Raw genomic sequence first — 13,897 nt, forward strand, 5'->3', positions numbered from 1 at the left:
TGATCTTTCGGTATCTATTTTTTATTCCTATGATAAAAGTTTAACTTCCTGTTGATGGGTTTTACAGCTTTAAGGTGGCTGTTTATTGGACTTTTATAGCCTGATTTGCAAGACCCTCCGAAGTGGGCCGATGACTGAGGTGGCGGGGATTTTTAATTATAAATTACCAAGAAGCGAAAAGGAGACAGAATGGCTGGGAGATAATTTATGTGGGGAATTTGACTTTGGAGACCTGCTAAGCTAGAGACGGTAGAGAAGGGAGCAAATGAACACAAAAGTCGACTCTTTTGCAAGTTTTCACAGGAATGGATATAAGTAAGTCCTTGATTGATAGAACTTAGACTTATATACCGCTTTACAGCCCTCTCTAAGCAGTTTACAGAGTCAGCATATTTGCCCCCAACAATCCAGGTCCTCATTTTACCCACCTCGGAAGGATGGAAGGCTGAGTCAGCCTTGAGCCTGGTGAGATTTGAACTGCCAAATTACAGGCAGCCGGCAGTCAGCGGAAGTAGCCTGCAGTACTGCACTCTCACCACTGCGCCACTGTGGCTTATGACCCCCAACTGAGCCTAAAATTTCTGTTGCTAAGCAAGACGGTTGTTAAGTGACTTGTGGCCCCATTTTACGACCTTGCTTGCCACATTTGTTAAACGAATCACTGCAGTTTTTAAGTTAGTAAGACGGTAGCTACCCTAAGTGATTCTGGCTTCATCACAAAAGGTGATCACGTGACATTGCAACCATCATAAATATGAGTCAACTGTCAAGTGTCTGGACTTTGATTAATCAGTGGAACAACTTGCCACTAGAAGTTGTGAATGCTCCAACACTGGAAGTTTTCAAGACGAGATTGGACTGCTATTTGTCTGAAATGGTATAGGGTTTCCTGCTTGAGCAGGGAGTTGGGACTAGAAGACCTCCAAGGTCCCTTCCAACTTCGTTATTCTGTTCTGATCATATGACGGGGGGATGAGACTCTGTGTTGATTTTTGCAGGATTAATGCTGTGTGCGTGGAGAACACCTACCCCCTCCCCCTAATGAAAGACATGCTAAACCCATGATAGCAAACCTATGGCACACATGCCAAAGGTGGCACACAGAGCCCTCTCTGTGGGCATGTGTGTTGTTGCGAGCTGCTCTTCTGGGTTCCGTTGCATGCATGTGCTCCAGCCAGCTGCTCTCTTCCAGGTTTCGGCTTCCGGCACCGCGTACCAGTTTCGGCACTCGGTGCCGAAAAGGCTAACCATCACTGAGTTAAGCCATCTGGCGAAGGGCAAAGTGTTCACCAAACTAGATCTAAGAGAAGCCTATTATCGGATACGGATTAGGGAGGGGGACAAATGGCAAAACTGCATTCAAATGTCTGCTGGGCAGCTTCCAATTTAGCCTGGACTACTGGACTACTGCAATGCTCTCTACATGGGGCTCCCCTTGAGGAGCACCCGGAGGTTCCAGCTGGTCCAGAATGCAGCTGCGTGGGTAATTATGGGGGCAACATGGCGCTCCCATGTAACACCTCTCCTGCGCGAGCTGCACTGGCTCCCGGGGGTCTTCCAGGTGCGCTTCAATGTATTGGTTCTCATCTTTAAAGCGCTCCATGGCTTAGGGCCCGGGTATTTACGAGACCACCTTCTGCCACCGATAACCTCCCACCGGCCAATCCGCTCCCACAAAGAGGGTCTCCTCAGGGTGCCGTCGGTCAGGCAATGTCGACTGACGACCCCCAGGGGGAGAGCCTTCTCTGTGGGGGCACCCGCCCTCGGGAACAAGCTACCCCCAGACATACGACTGATCCCAGACCTCCGTACTTTCCGCTGAGCATTGAAGACCTTCTTATTTCAGCAAGCCGGGCTGGCTTAAAATTTTAATGGGCTATTTTATGGGTAAAGGGTTTTAAAATTTGGGGAAGCCAAACTGATCAAATTCTGTTTTAATTTAATTTTTATACTGTATGTATTTTAATTTTGGCTGTTTACCACCCTAAGTCCTTCGGGAGAAGGGCGGTATACAAATTTAATAAACCTAAACCTAAAGTCATGCCATTTGGGCTCCAGGGAGCCCCCGCAGCCTTTGTGCAACTAATTAACGAGATGCTGCACGAGCACTTGTATAAACGGTCCTAGCTGGATGACATTCTCATATTCAGCAAAACGCTGGAACAGCACATTAAGTTAGTGTGACAGGTACTGAAAAAACTCCTGGCCGCAAAGCTCCATGAGAAACTATCTAAATGTGAATTCTATAAGACCTCCCTAGACTACCTGGGCTACTGAGTGTCAAGCGAGGGAGTTAAGATGGATCCAGGGAAAATGAAAGCGATGCTAGACTGGCAACCCCGATGCACCCGCAAACAACTCCAAAACTTCCTGGAGTTTGCAAACTTCTATAGACAATTCATTCCAGCATTTGCAGATGTAGTCCTGCCACTAACGGAACTATTGAAAATAGGGCACACTCCTACGAAACCGCACCCGATGCCTGGTCACTGGAGTGTCAGAAAGCATTTGAAAAATTGAAGCGGTTTTTTGCCTAAGAGCCAATTCTCCAACACTCCAACCCTCAAAGGCAATTCATTGTCCAAGCCGATGCCAGAGACGTGGCGGTGGCAGCAGTGTCCCTGCAGAAGGACCCACACGGTCAGCTCTTGCCTTGCGCGTATGTGTCTAAAAAACTCACTGATACCAAGAGGAGGTGGGCAATTTGGGAGAAGGAGGCCTACACAGTCCACTGGGCTCTCCTCTTCTGGAGACCCTTCCTGGAAGGGAGCAAGGTGCCTTTCGAGGTCTGGACTGATCACAAAAACCTCAAAGCCCTAAAGACCCCTCGAAAATTCTTCCCCCAAGTAAGTCCACTGGGCACAGTATTTCTGGCAGTTTAACTTCGAGCTAAAGTACATCGGGGGGAAGGGGAAAATCTGCTAGCTGACGCATTATCAAGAAAACCACAATTCGATAGTCGGAGGGAGGAAGTCGTCCATGCCACCATCCCCCCATCACAACAAGCAGTGCAAGTTACCACCAGAGGACAAGCCAAACACCAAACTGATCCCATGCGGGAAAAACTGACAGCTGCGCTAAAGGCTGCGCTCCCAGCCGACCAATGGTTTAATGAAAACAAAGACATTTTAACCATGAAAGAGGAGCTAGCTTGGAAGGGGTCCAAACTGTATGTCCCCAAGAGCTTGAGCCTGCAAGTTTTACAGCGCAGCCACGATTCACGACTGGACAGCCATTTCGGCTTCCTAAAAACCCTTCACCTGGCCCGAAGGCAGTTCTGGTGGCCGAAGATGAAAGCCGATGTAGAGGACTATGTAAAAAGCTGTGCTACCTGCGCCGCCATGAAGATGAGACCAGGGGAACCTTCTGGACTCCTCCAACAAGTGGCTAACCCCAGCTGACCCTGGGAGGAGATCACCATGGACTTTATAATCGAACTTCCAGAGAGTGAAAGAAATACAGTCATTTGGACGGTAAACAAGCCCACTTCACTGCTTGCTTGGGATTATCCTCAGCCAAAAAGCTGGCTAAAATGTTCATGAAGCAGATTTATCGGCTGCACAGAGTGCCCCGTCAGATGATCTTAGACCGAGGCATCCAGTTCACCACCAAGTTCTGGAGAGAGTTCCTGAAATCCATCGGATCAACTCAGGGGTTTAGCTCGGCTTTTCATCCGAGAACGAACGGAGCCACGGAATGGATGAACACACTGGTGGAACAATACATAAGATGTTATGTGGATTACCAGCAAGAGGATTGAGTGGACCTGCTGCCTTTCGCAGAAGTGGCTGTTGTGGTCCACCAGCAGCCTGTGAAGCTGGCAGCAGAGTCGGGACAGTGAGGAGGCTGGGGAGGAACATGGGCCAGTCCTGGAGTCTGGGGAAGGCTTGGATGAGGGCTCTGCGTTGGAGGCAGAGATGGGGCCAGGGCCATCTGGAGTGATGCGCTAACTCCAGTCTCCAGAGTCGGACAGCAGAGAGGCAGAGGAACAGGAGGAGCCTGTTCCTAGTGCACACATGCGCAGAGCTGCCAGAAGGCAAGAACAGTTAAAACAAAAGGGGCGACTTGGGAGTAAGGCCTGGAGATGACTGGCCCATCCCATAAGGCTTAAAAGAGGAACAAAGGCACGTGGGCCCTTTGCAGGAAAGCAATGTTGTTAATTCTGTTCCCAGTCGGCATCTCTGTTTGATTCTGGAGTCCGTGTGGCTTTGCCAAGTAGGTCTTTGGCAGCGTCTCAAGGGAGATAAAAGTTGGTGATTATCCCGAAGGACTTCTCCCGAAGGACTTTTTGCAACTAATTGGGACTCAGCTGTGAATGAACGTAATTCACAGCTGTTGCAATAAAAGAGGTTTTTGGGACTATTCGTGTGTTTTAATGACTCAGGAAGCCTAGGTCAAACAGTGGCTTATGACAACGCTGTGCATAGCAGCACCGGATTAACCCCTTTTCAGGTCACCAGCGGCAGGGACTTTGTTCCCATGCCCGAGCTGCCGAGAGAACCACCCTCCTCCATGACTCTAGCCAAATGGATGGAGTCGCTAAAGAAGGGCTGGGAAAATACCAAGAAAGGGCTGGCGGAAGCCGCTGAAGCATATAAAAGACAAGCTGACAAATACCGATTTCTCCAACCCCCCTTCCGTGTGGGAGATCGAGTTTACCTGTCAACCAAATACATTAAATTGAGATTACCTGGGACCTAAATTCTTAAGACCTTTCCCAATAGTGAAAGTAATTAACCCAGTGACAGTTCAGCTTAGCCTCCCACGCATACTAGGGAAAGTGCATCCAGACTTTCACTGCAGATTGCTAAAGTCTGCAGTCAGTTCAAGATTGAGGCCACAGACCCGACAGGCACCTAAGCCCGTAGTGGTTCAAGGGGAGACCCATTATGAGGTTAAGAGAATTTTAGACTCTAGATTACATTGGGGTCGATTGCAATATTTAATTCATTGGAAAGGATACCTTTTGTCTGAAGCTACCTGGGTTAAGAGCTGGGATGTAAAGGCAGGTAGGCTAGTAAAGCAATTCCATGATAAATAAATTCCCTGATAAGCCAAAGGGTGCTCCTGGGGTTGGGGGGGGGGGAGAGAGGTGATTAGGGACTCATTGAATTAACCTCCTCTTGTTACAGGACACAATCAACGGCTGAAGGGGGGGCAGCCTGTCAGCCCTGGAGGCCATTTTTTTCTTTGGATATTCAGGTCTGCCAGCGGAAAGTGGGAAGGGGGGGGCATGGAGTTGGTAGAGTTATTTAGCCATAACTACATTCTTTTCTCTGAGAGTCAAGGACGTTCAGCCTGCACCTGGAGAGGCGTGACTGGGAGGCATCTCCAGTTGGGACTGTTGATTGATTGGACCATATTAGGGGAGAAATGCTCCCGGTTCGGACCGGACCGGCTTGAACCTGGACCTGGTCCATTTTTCTTCCTACAATTACTTCAAACGTCTGCTAATCAACAGTCATGAAGCGAGGACTACGTGTCCTGTAGCGGGAAAAGAAACCGCAGAACAACTAGACGAAGTGCTCAGAGGCCGAGAAACTGGAGAAAGAACAAACTGGAAAAATGGATGAAGGGAAAGAGGGGGGGGGGGAAAGGCGTTAGAAGAAAACATTACATTACGGGCTTTAGAATCCCTTAATCTTCACAACCCCAATAAAAGACTCAAATCCATAAATCTCCTCCGTCTGCAGCAGGGCTGCAATTAAATGGCATTATTGTGTAATAACTGTCCAGTTCAAATCGTGTTTACATTTAAAGGGATGGGCTCACCGCCTCCTCCAATCTCCAGAAATGATGAACTCCAATAAATAAATAAATTAAAAGGGGGAGGGATCTAAAAATCGGCCTCAATCTATGCTAAACACTCTGAACATTTACACAGCGAGGGGAGGAAACCCCCTCGGTGTTGTTGTGTGAAAGCGACAAAGGAGGGGGTGTTCTCTCTGGGGGAAACACAACCGGGCTCCACAAGGAAGTATATTTCTCTCTCTCTCTCTCTCTCTTTTTTTTTTTTACACTCTGTTGTTAAATAACTACCCAGTAAATTGCAAAGGATCCCCCTTGCTGTTAAGGAGATTAGCTTTAACAAAAGTTAAGGAAAGTAGACAAAAGAGAGGCTTTGTTTGTTGCAGGCTCCGATTCTAAACAAGGTCAGGGTGGGTGTGGAAAAATGGGATTTAGATAAGCAGAAGGTTTCTGCTGCTTTGCCTCACATCCTACCCCCCCAATTCCCCAGCAAAATCCGGGATTGTGCCTTGCAGCCTGCCTAAAATTTCACAATTACCCCCCCCCCCAACGGCACACCAGGCAGACTACTTGGTTTTGCAAATTTGCCTTTACAATTGGCAACAATCAGCTTTGGTTTGTTAAAAGGAAAAAAGGGAGCGGGTAGTAGCGTTTGCTTGCAACCCGCAGCTTTGCTTGCAAACAATAATGATGATAATGCTGTAAACAGGGGGGGGGAGTTTAGAAGAGCGGAATAACAGTGTTGGAAGGGGCCTTGGAGGTCTTCTAGTCCAACCCCCTGCTCAAACAGGAAACGAGATACTATTTCAGACAAATTATTGTCCAGTCTCTCCTTAAAAACTTCCAGTGTTGGAGCGTTCACAACTTCTGGAGGCAAGTCGTAAGGTACGCAAGGTAACTTCGAACGGTCACTAAATGAAATTCGTTGTACGTTGAGGACTGCTTTCAAGTCTGTGCTGTGGGCCTTGTCTCCTTTCTATTTCATTTTGAAAAAAATTTGTGGTTCCTTCTGGAAGGCAGAGTTTTCAGGATTTTAGACTTGAATGAGCCTATGGATTGGAGACGTTGAGCTTGTTGATCAAAAGGTCGGCAGTTCAGCGGTTCGAATCCCTAGTGCTGCGTAACGGGGTGAGCTCCCGTTCCTTGTCCCAGCTTCTGCCAACCTAGCAGTTCGAAAGCACGTCAAAAATGCAAGTAGAAAAATAGGGACCACCTTTGGTGGGAAGGGAACAGCGTTCCATGCGCCTTTGGCGTTGAGTCATGCCGGCCACATGACCACGGAGACGTCTTCGGACAGCGCTGGCTCTTCGGCTTTGAAACGGAGATGAGCGACACCCCCTAGAGTCGGGAACGACTAGCACGTATGTGCGAGGGGAACCTTTACCTTTACCTTATGGATAAAAATAGAGAAACAGAAGGCTTGCAAAAAATCGTGGGTTTCTTGCAAGGAAATTTGTTTTTTTTTTAACAAAAGTACTTTGTAGGCATTATTGATGTTCTGCCCATGTAGTTATTATTTTTTTAAAGTTTTTTTAAAGTTCAGATTGTTGATTGTTTCCGATGTGGGTCATAACAACCAGCACAGGAGTGATCAGGGCATGATGTTCGTATAAATTAGATGATGTCCATTTCTTTCGTCTTCCTTCCTGTCTCCCATTTCTCCTATTCACAAATTCGGCGTCTTTTTCAGCCTCTGCATTCGCAGGAAAGGGAACAGCCCAAGTGGGATCGTCCCAGCTGCCTCGGGGTATGATCTGGCACCAGAAAATCAGAATTTTTTAGGGGAGTGGTGGGGGCAGATGACCGTCCTGAGGCAAAAGAAACGTAAAGCTGCAGGAACTGATCCGCTTCGATGAATTCTTGATTCAGCCGGATTTTAGGGCGTTGGGACGTGCAAAAGAGAGGCAAGCCAACTGTAGAAAGTTAGCACCCACCCCTCTCCTGGAAGAATGAAATATTTTTTGAAATATTAAAAAGGCAGAATATTATATTTTCCTGGATGAGAAATGGAGAAACGTTTTTTTTTTAGAGGCAGGAAGCAAACTCACTCTTAATAGCCCCCAGCAGATGTCAGTACTTAAAAGATAAAGAGATAGCTAGCTCTATTCATAAGCAAATTCCCTGAAGCAAGGTCTGAACAAAAGTAGGGTTAGCCCTCAGCCACAATAGGAATTGCCCAACAAGCCGCTTCATTGCATCAGCAGACCAAACTTCAACCAAACGTAGCTCAGACAAACACCTAGGATTTGTCCTTTGCCTATAGAGCCGTGATGGTGAATCTATGGCACACGTGGCCAAAGTGGCACGTGGAGCCATGTTGCCTGGCACGCGTGGTGTCGCCTGTTCCTCTTCCGGGTTTCTGGCGTGCATGCACACGTGCCGATCAGCTGATCTTTGTGAGTGCGGCAGTGCCGGAAACTAAAAGAGCTGGTCTTCCATTTTCCGGTGTGAGCATGTACGCTGGCCAGCTGATCAGTGTGTGCGCATTCGTGGCAGTAACCGGAAGATTTGCTTGTCGGCATCCATGCGCACACCGGAAACTGGAAGTACCTTATCTGGTGCGTGCGTGCCCCCCGGGCTGCTCCTCTTCCTCATCTCGGCTGTGATGAGAGTGTGTGTGTGTGCGCGAAGTGCGTGCGCTCACAAAGTGCTCCCTTTTTGGCACTCTGTGCCGAAAAGGTGCACCATCGCTGCTATAGAGCCAGCTATGACCCCTACATGACCCCATAGAAATCTGACAAGCAATAGAATACATGATCTTGCACAGGAACAGGAAGCTCAACTACAAAGTCTATAAAAGGTATAAACACCCCCTCCTTTCACCTCCATGTGGTCAACTGGCCAGGACCTCAAACCCATGCGGCTCTGCTTCATCATTAAATCATCTTTCCAATCAGCCTCCATGTTTCCTGTGTCTTTATCCCAGCTTGGAACTCAACCAGATGGATATTTCTTCCAACACAACCAAGCTGAATCTTGGGGTGTCATCCACCGTATCAAAACCAGGGGTGGGTTCCATTTACATTTGCTACTGGTTTGCTCACTCGCTCACGCACCAGTTCTGTGCATGCGCAGAAACTTATGTGCAGAGCATATATGATGACGTCCAGGCGGATGGGCAGAGTCTCCCGTCGCCACTCCTACCAGTTCGCCTGAACTGGTAGCAACCCACCACTGAGCAAAACTGAGAGATTTTGGTGATCCCACCTTGGTCAAATCCTGCTGCAGGAATAATCATTCCTCAATCTCTGGTACTGGACAGGCATCGCAGCTGATCTATCTTTATACAGGTAGTCCTTGATTTATAAACATTCATTTAGCGACTAAAGTGACAACACTGCTGAAAAAAGTGACTTAGGACCGCTTTTTACACTTACGACGATTGTGGTTTCCCTGTGGTCAGGTGATCAAAATTCAGGTGCTTGGCAACTGGCAGGTATGCAGTTTATGCCAGTTGCAGCGTCCTGGGGTCATGGGATCGCTTTTTGCGACTTTCTGACGAGCAAAGTCAATGGAGAATGCCTGATTCATTTAACCACCATGCTGCTAACTTAACAACGGCGGTGATTCACTTAACAACTGCGGCCAGAAAGGTCGTAAAATGGGGCAAAACCCGCTTAAAAACCTTCTTGTTTCGGGAAAGGAAATTTTGGGCTCAATTGCGGTACTAACTCGAGGACTACCGATACCGGCTTCTGCCTACCAGGATGTGATTAAGAGGAGGAAGGCACACCCAAAACGGAGCTCACCTGTGAGTGAACTTTACTCCTTGATTACTCCACCCCAATCACTTGAGAGTAATCGGGGAGCGTCCCTCACTAACCTGAGTTACCCAGCTGTGCAGAACGCTCCGAAGCTGGAACTGGCCTTCTGTAGAAGTCGCACTTGTTGCTTTGTCACACTTCCAAGTGTGGCACACTTCCAAGAGCCTGGTGGCGCAGCAGACTAAAGCACTGTTATTAACATCAGCTGTCTGCAATTACTGCTAGTTCAAATCTCACCAGGCTCAAGGTTACTCAGCCTTCCATCCTTTCCAAGATAGGTAAATTGAGGACCCAGTTTGTGGGGGCAATAAGCTGACTTTGTATAAATATACAAAAGGATGAAGGCTATTGCTTAACGCATTGTAAGCCGCCCTGAGTCTCCGGAGAAGGGCGGCATATAAATCAAATTTTTTAAAAAATGCACAAGACGGAGTGTTTGTGAGAATTCAAAGAACTCAGATCTTAATTTATCACTTTGTAGTGCAAGGCTCTCCAACCTTCGCAAATTTAAGACTTGTGGACTTCAACTCCCAGAATTCCTCAGCCAGCGCTGGCTGAGGAATTCTGGGAGTTGAAGTCCACAAGTCGTAAACTTGCCAAGGTTGGAGACCCCTGTTCTAGAGCTCTCTTGGAAAACTTCACTGGCATCAGAAAATTAAAAGCGTATTTTTTCCTCCTCCCTCCTCCTCCTTTTTCCTCTTCTGTTGAACCTTCTCTGAATCTATATCAGGGATGGCTAACCTTTTCTGGACCGAGTGCCCAAAGGATGCACAAACCCCCAAAATGCAATGCGTGCATGCCAGGGGTGGGTTCTAATTTTTTTACTACTGGTTCTGTGGGCGTGGCTTATTTTGTGGGTGGGGCTTGGAGGTCATGTGACTAGGTGGGCGTGGCTAGCTGGTCAGAGTCATTTCTGGAAGGTCCTCGCACTTACGACCAGTCTTCGCACTTATGACCCGACTCATTTGTTTGCTTTTAACACTGATCAGCTGTAGGGCGGCCCTTTGAAGCCCCGCGGCAAGAGTTTAAACAGTTTTTTTCCCTCTAGTCATCAGCTGGGACTCAGGAGGCAGCAATAGATTGGGGGTGGGACCAAATAAAAGGTAAGAATAACGTGCGGGGGTGGGGGAGTGGGAGGGCGGGGGGTGAGAACCGGTTCGGTGACGTCATATCGTCACTGCTACCGGCTCAGCCGAATCGGACCGAACCGGGAGGAACCCACCACTGGTGCATACCCCCGTGCACGCCCCCCGCTCCTCACACCTGCGTCAGAGACCCGAAGACCAGCTGGCCGGCGACAAGTGCACGCAGATGCGCGGCGGAGCTGAACTGGGGTGACGGCTCGCGTGCCCAGAGAGAGGGCACTGCCTGCCACTTCTGGCAAGCCTGCCATAGGTTTGCCATCACAGATCTATAAGCCTTATATGTTTTCTTTTCTTTTCGTAGGCCTTTATGTGTTATTTCTCTTTAGCTAGGTTCTTCCTACATAAACCAAGATTTTTATGCAGCCCTAGTTCAATGAAATCACAATCCACTAGTTTCTAGGCTTTTTTTTTTCTGGCAGCCAGCAAGCACATTATTCTCCCAATGGGCAGCAGAGTGCTTGCTGGCTGCCAGAAAAAAAAAGCCTAGAAACGCACATATGTGCTAGTCGTTCCTGACTCTAGGGGGCGGTGCTCATCTCAGATTCAAAGCCGAAGAGCCAGCACTGTCCGAAGATGCCTCCGTGGTCGTGTGGCCGACATGACTCAACGCCAAAGGCGCACGGAACGCTGTTCTCTTCCCACCAAAGGTGGTCCCTATTTTTCTACTTGCATTTTTTACCTGCTTTCGAACTGCTAGGTTGGCAAAAGCTGAGACAAGTCACGGGAGCTCACCCCGTTAGGCGGCACTAGGACCTCGAACCTCTGAACTGTCGACCTTTCGATCGACAAGCTCAGCGTCTTAACTACTGAGCCACCGCGTCCCCTAGGGCTGCTTACCGGAGAGTAATTCCCACTGTATTCTTGGCACAATAGAGTGATTTTTTTAAAAAATTTGATTTATATGCCGCCCTTCTCCGGAGACTCAGGGCGGCTTACAATGCGTTAAGCAATAGCCTTCATTCTTTTGTATATTTATACAAAGTCAGCTTATTGCCCCCACAAACTGGGTCCTCACTTTACCTACCTTAGAAAGGATGGAAGGCTGAGTCAACCTTGAGCCTAGAGAGATTCGAACCTGCAGTAATTGCAGGCAGCTGTGTTAATAACAGGGTGCTTTAAACCACTGTACTACCTGGTAGTACAGTGATTGCATTCAGATCACATATTCTGAACCTGTTTTACTGAATTAATGCGTTTTTCTGAGTTTCTCCAATCCTTGGGACTATAAATTAACTAAAGAGCAACAGTTTTCACAAGGTGTTAGAAGCAAAGTTGACACTTACATGCCAGCCAAAAAATACGATACTATGATTCTGCAAGCGTACTGAAAGTTTCTGTCCTTGAATAAAATGTGTTAATTGGAAAAAGGTGCTTTTTTGGGGTTGTTTTTTTTTTTTAACTAAAATAGACTAGTCAAGCTTTCCTTTTACAAGGCTTCCCAAGAATGACACCATATTTCCAGCAAAGCGGCTGCATTCACCAAGTCTTGGTCCAATTACAGTAAGTATATTGTGTGAACAGAATTTCTGAGTTTCCCAAATTATTCCTCTCGGGATTAGTGATTCTTTGAAAACACAACACCGAGAGTGCCAGCATGACACCAAAGGTAGAATGCTCTCTTTACCTGACCTGGGTCAAGGTAATGTGTGAATACAGCCGATGAGACGAGTTGTTGAAGGCAAGCAACTGGGCCAAAGTTATCCAGTAAACTTCTGCATCCCAGGTTATGTGCCAGAATCAAACAGAGGACTATCCTGTGTGAAGACCCTTCAGGATCCCTCCACCCACTCAGGTGTATCCCCCATCACTGGGGGAATCTCCTCCCTCCAAATTCTCAACCATTTCTGTAGGGAATCTCAGTCATCCAGGTCATGGTTCCCCCAAAAATGCTTTTTCAGGAGGCAACTGGACGTTCTGGTTTTTTCTTTTGAAGACGTTTCGCTTCTCATCCCAGAAGCTTCTTCAGCTCTGACAGGATGATGTTGTGGTCCGCCAGCGGTCTGCGGAGCTGGCGGCGGAGTCCGACAGTGAGGAGGCCGGGGAGGACCATGGGCCAGTCCTGGAGTCTGGGGAAGGCTCGGACGAGGGCTCTGCGTCGGAGGCAAAGATGGGGCCAGGGCCATCTGGGAGTGATACGCTGACTCCGGAGCCTCCAGAGTCGGACATCAGAGAGGTGGATAGACACGAGGAGCTTGTTCCTAGTGCACGCATGCGCAGAGCTGCCAGAAGGCAAGAGCAGCTAAAACAAAAGGGACGACTAGGGAGTAAGGCCTGGAGATGATTGGCCCCTCCCATAAGGCTTAAAAGCAAAGTGGGCCCTTTGCAGGAAAGCAACGTTGTTAATTCTGTTCCCAGTCGGCATCTCTGTTTGATTCTGGACTCTGTGTGGCTTTGCCAAGTAGGTCTTTGGCAGCATGTTAAGGGAGATAAAGGTTGGTGATTATCCCGAAGGACTTTTTGGAACTAATTGGGACTCAGCTGTGAATGAACGTAATTCACAGCTGTTGCAATAAAAGAGGTTTTTGGGACTACTCGTGTGTTTTAATGACTCAGGAAGTCTAGGTCACAACAGATGATCCTTCCATTCCCCACCATCCTGTCAGAGCTGAAGAAGCTTCTTGGATGAGAAGCGAAACGTCTTCAAAAAAAAAAAAGAAAGTCCAGGAAAACCGTTGGGATTCTCAACCATTTCTTCAATGTTTCATTCTGGCTTGGAGTGCCACCTCATTTAGCGTCACAACTTACAGCGGTTCCTTTAGTGACCATTCGACGTTACAACACCGCTGGAAAAAAAGTGACTTAAGGACCGTGTTTCAGAGCTGTGGCCTTCCCCGTGGTCACGTGATCAAAATTCAGACACTAGGCAACTGACTCCTATTTACGACGGTTGCAGTGTCCCCGTGGTCCTGTGATCCACTTTCTGACAAGCAAAGTCAACGGGGAGACCGGATTCACTTTTAACAACCGTGTTACTAACTTAACAACTGCTAAGATTCGCTTCACGACAAGTGGCAAGGAAGGTCGTAAAACGGGGCAAAACTCACCTAGCAAACGTCTCGCTTAGCAACAGAGATTTTGAACTCAATTGTACGTCATAAACCGAAGACTACCTATATAAAGTATTATCTAGACCAGATGGATGGCATATAAATATAAGCATCATCTGCTTTTAACGACTCCGTAGTCCCTTGCGGGGCGGAGTCTGGGCAACTGAATGGAGCTAGCAGAGTGTTTAATGCC

At 47.9% G+C, this 13,897-nt stretch overlaps 1 protein-coding gene across 1 annotated transcript in view; it reads right to left on the reverse strand.

Moving 5' to 3' along the window:
- Positions 1-13,897, reverse strand: part of LOC117658614 (solute carrier family 12 member 9-like) — a 143,169-nt gene that overhangs the window by 111,045 nt on the left and 18,227 nt on the right. The window lies entirely within an intron of this gene.

This window comes from Pantherophis guttatus, chromosome 6 (genome assembly GCF_059756535.1).
Source record: "Pantherophis guttatus breed Tessera chromosome 6, ASM5975653v1, whole genome shotgun sequence".
Taxonomy (NCBI): domain Eukaryota; kingdom Metazoa; phylum Chordata; class Lepidosauria; order Squamata; family Colubridae; genus Pantherophis; species Pantherophis guttatus.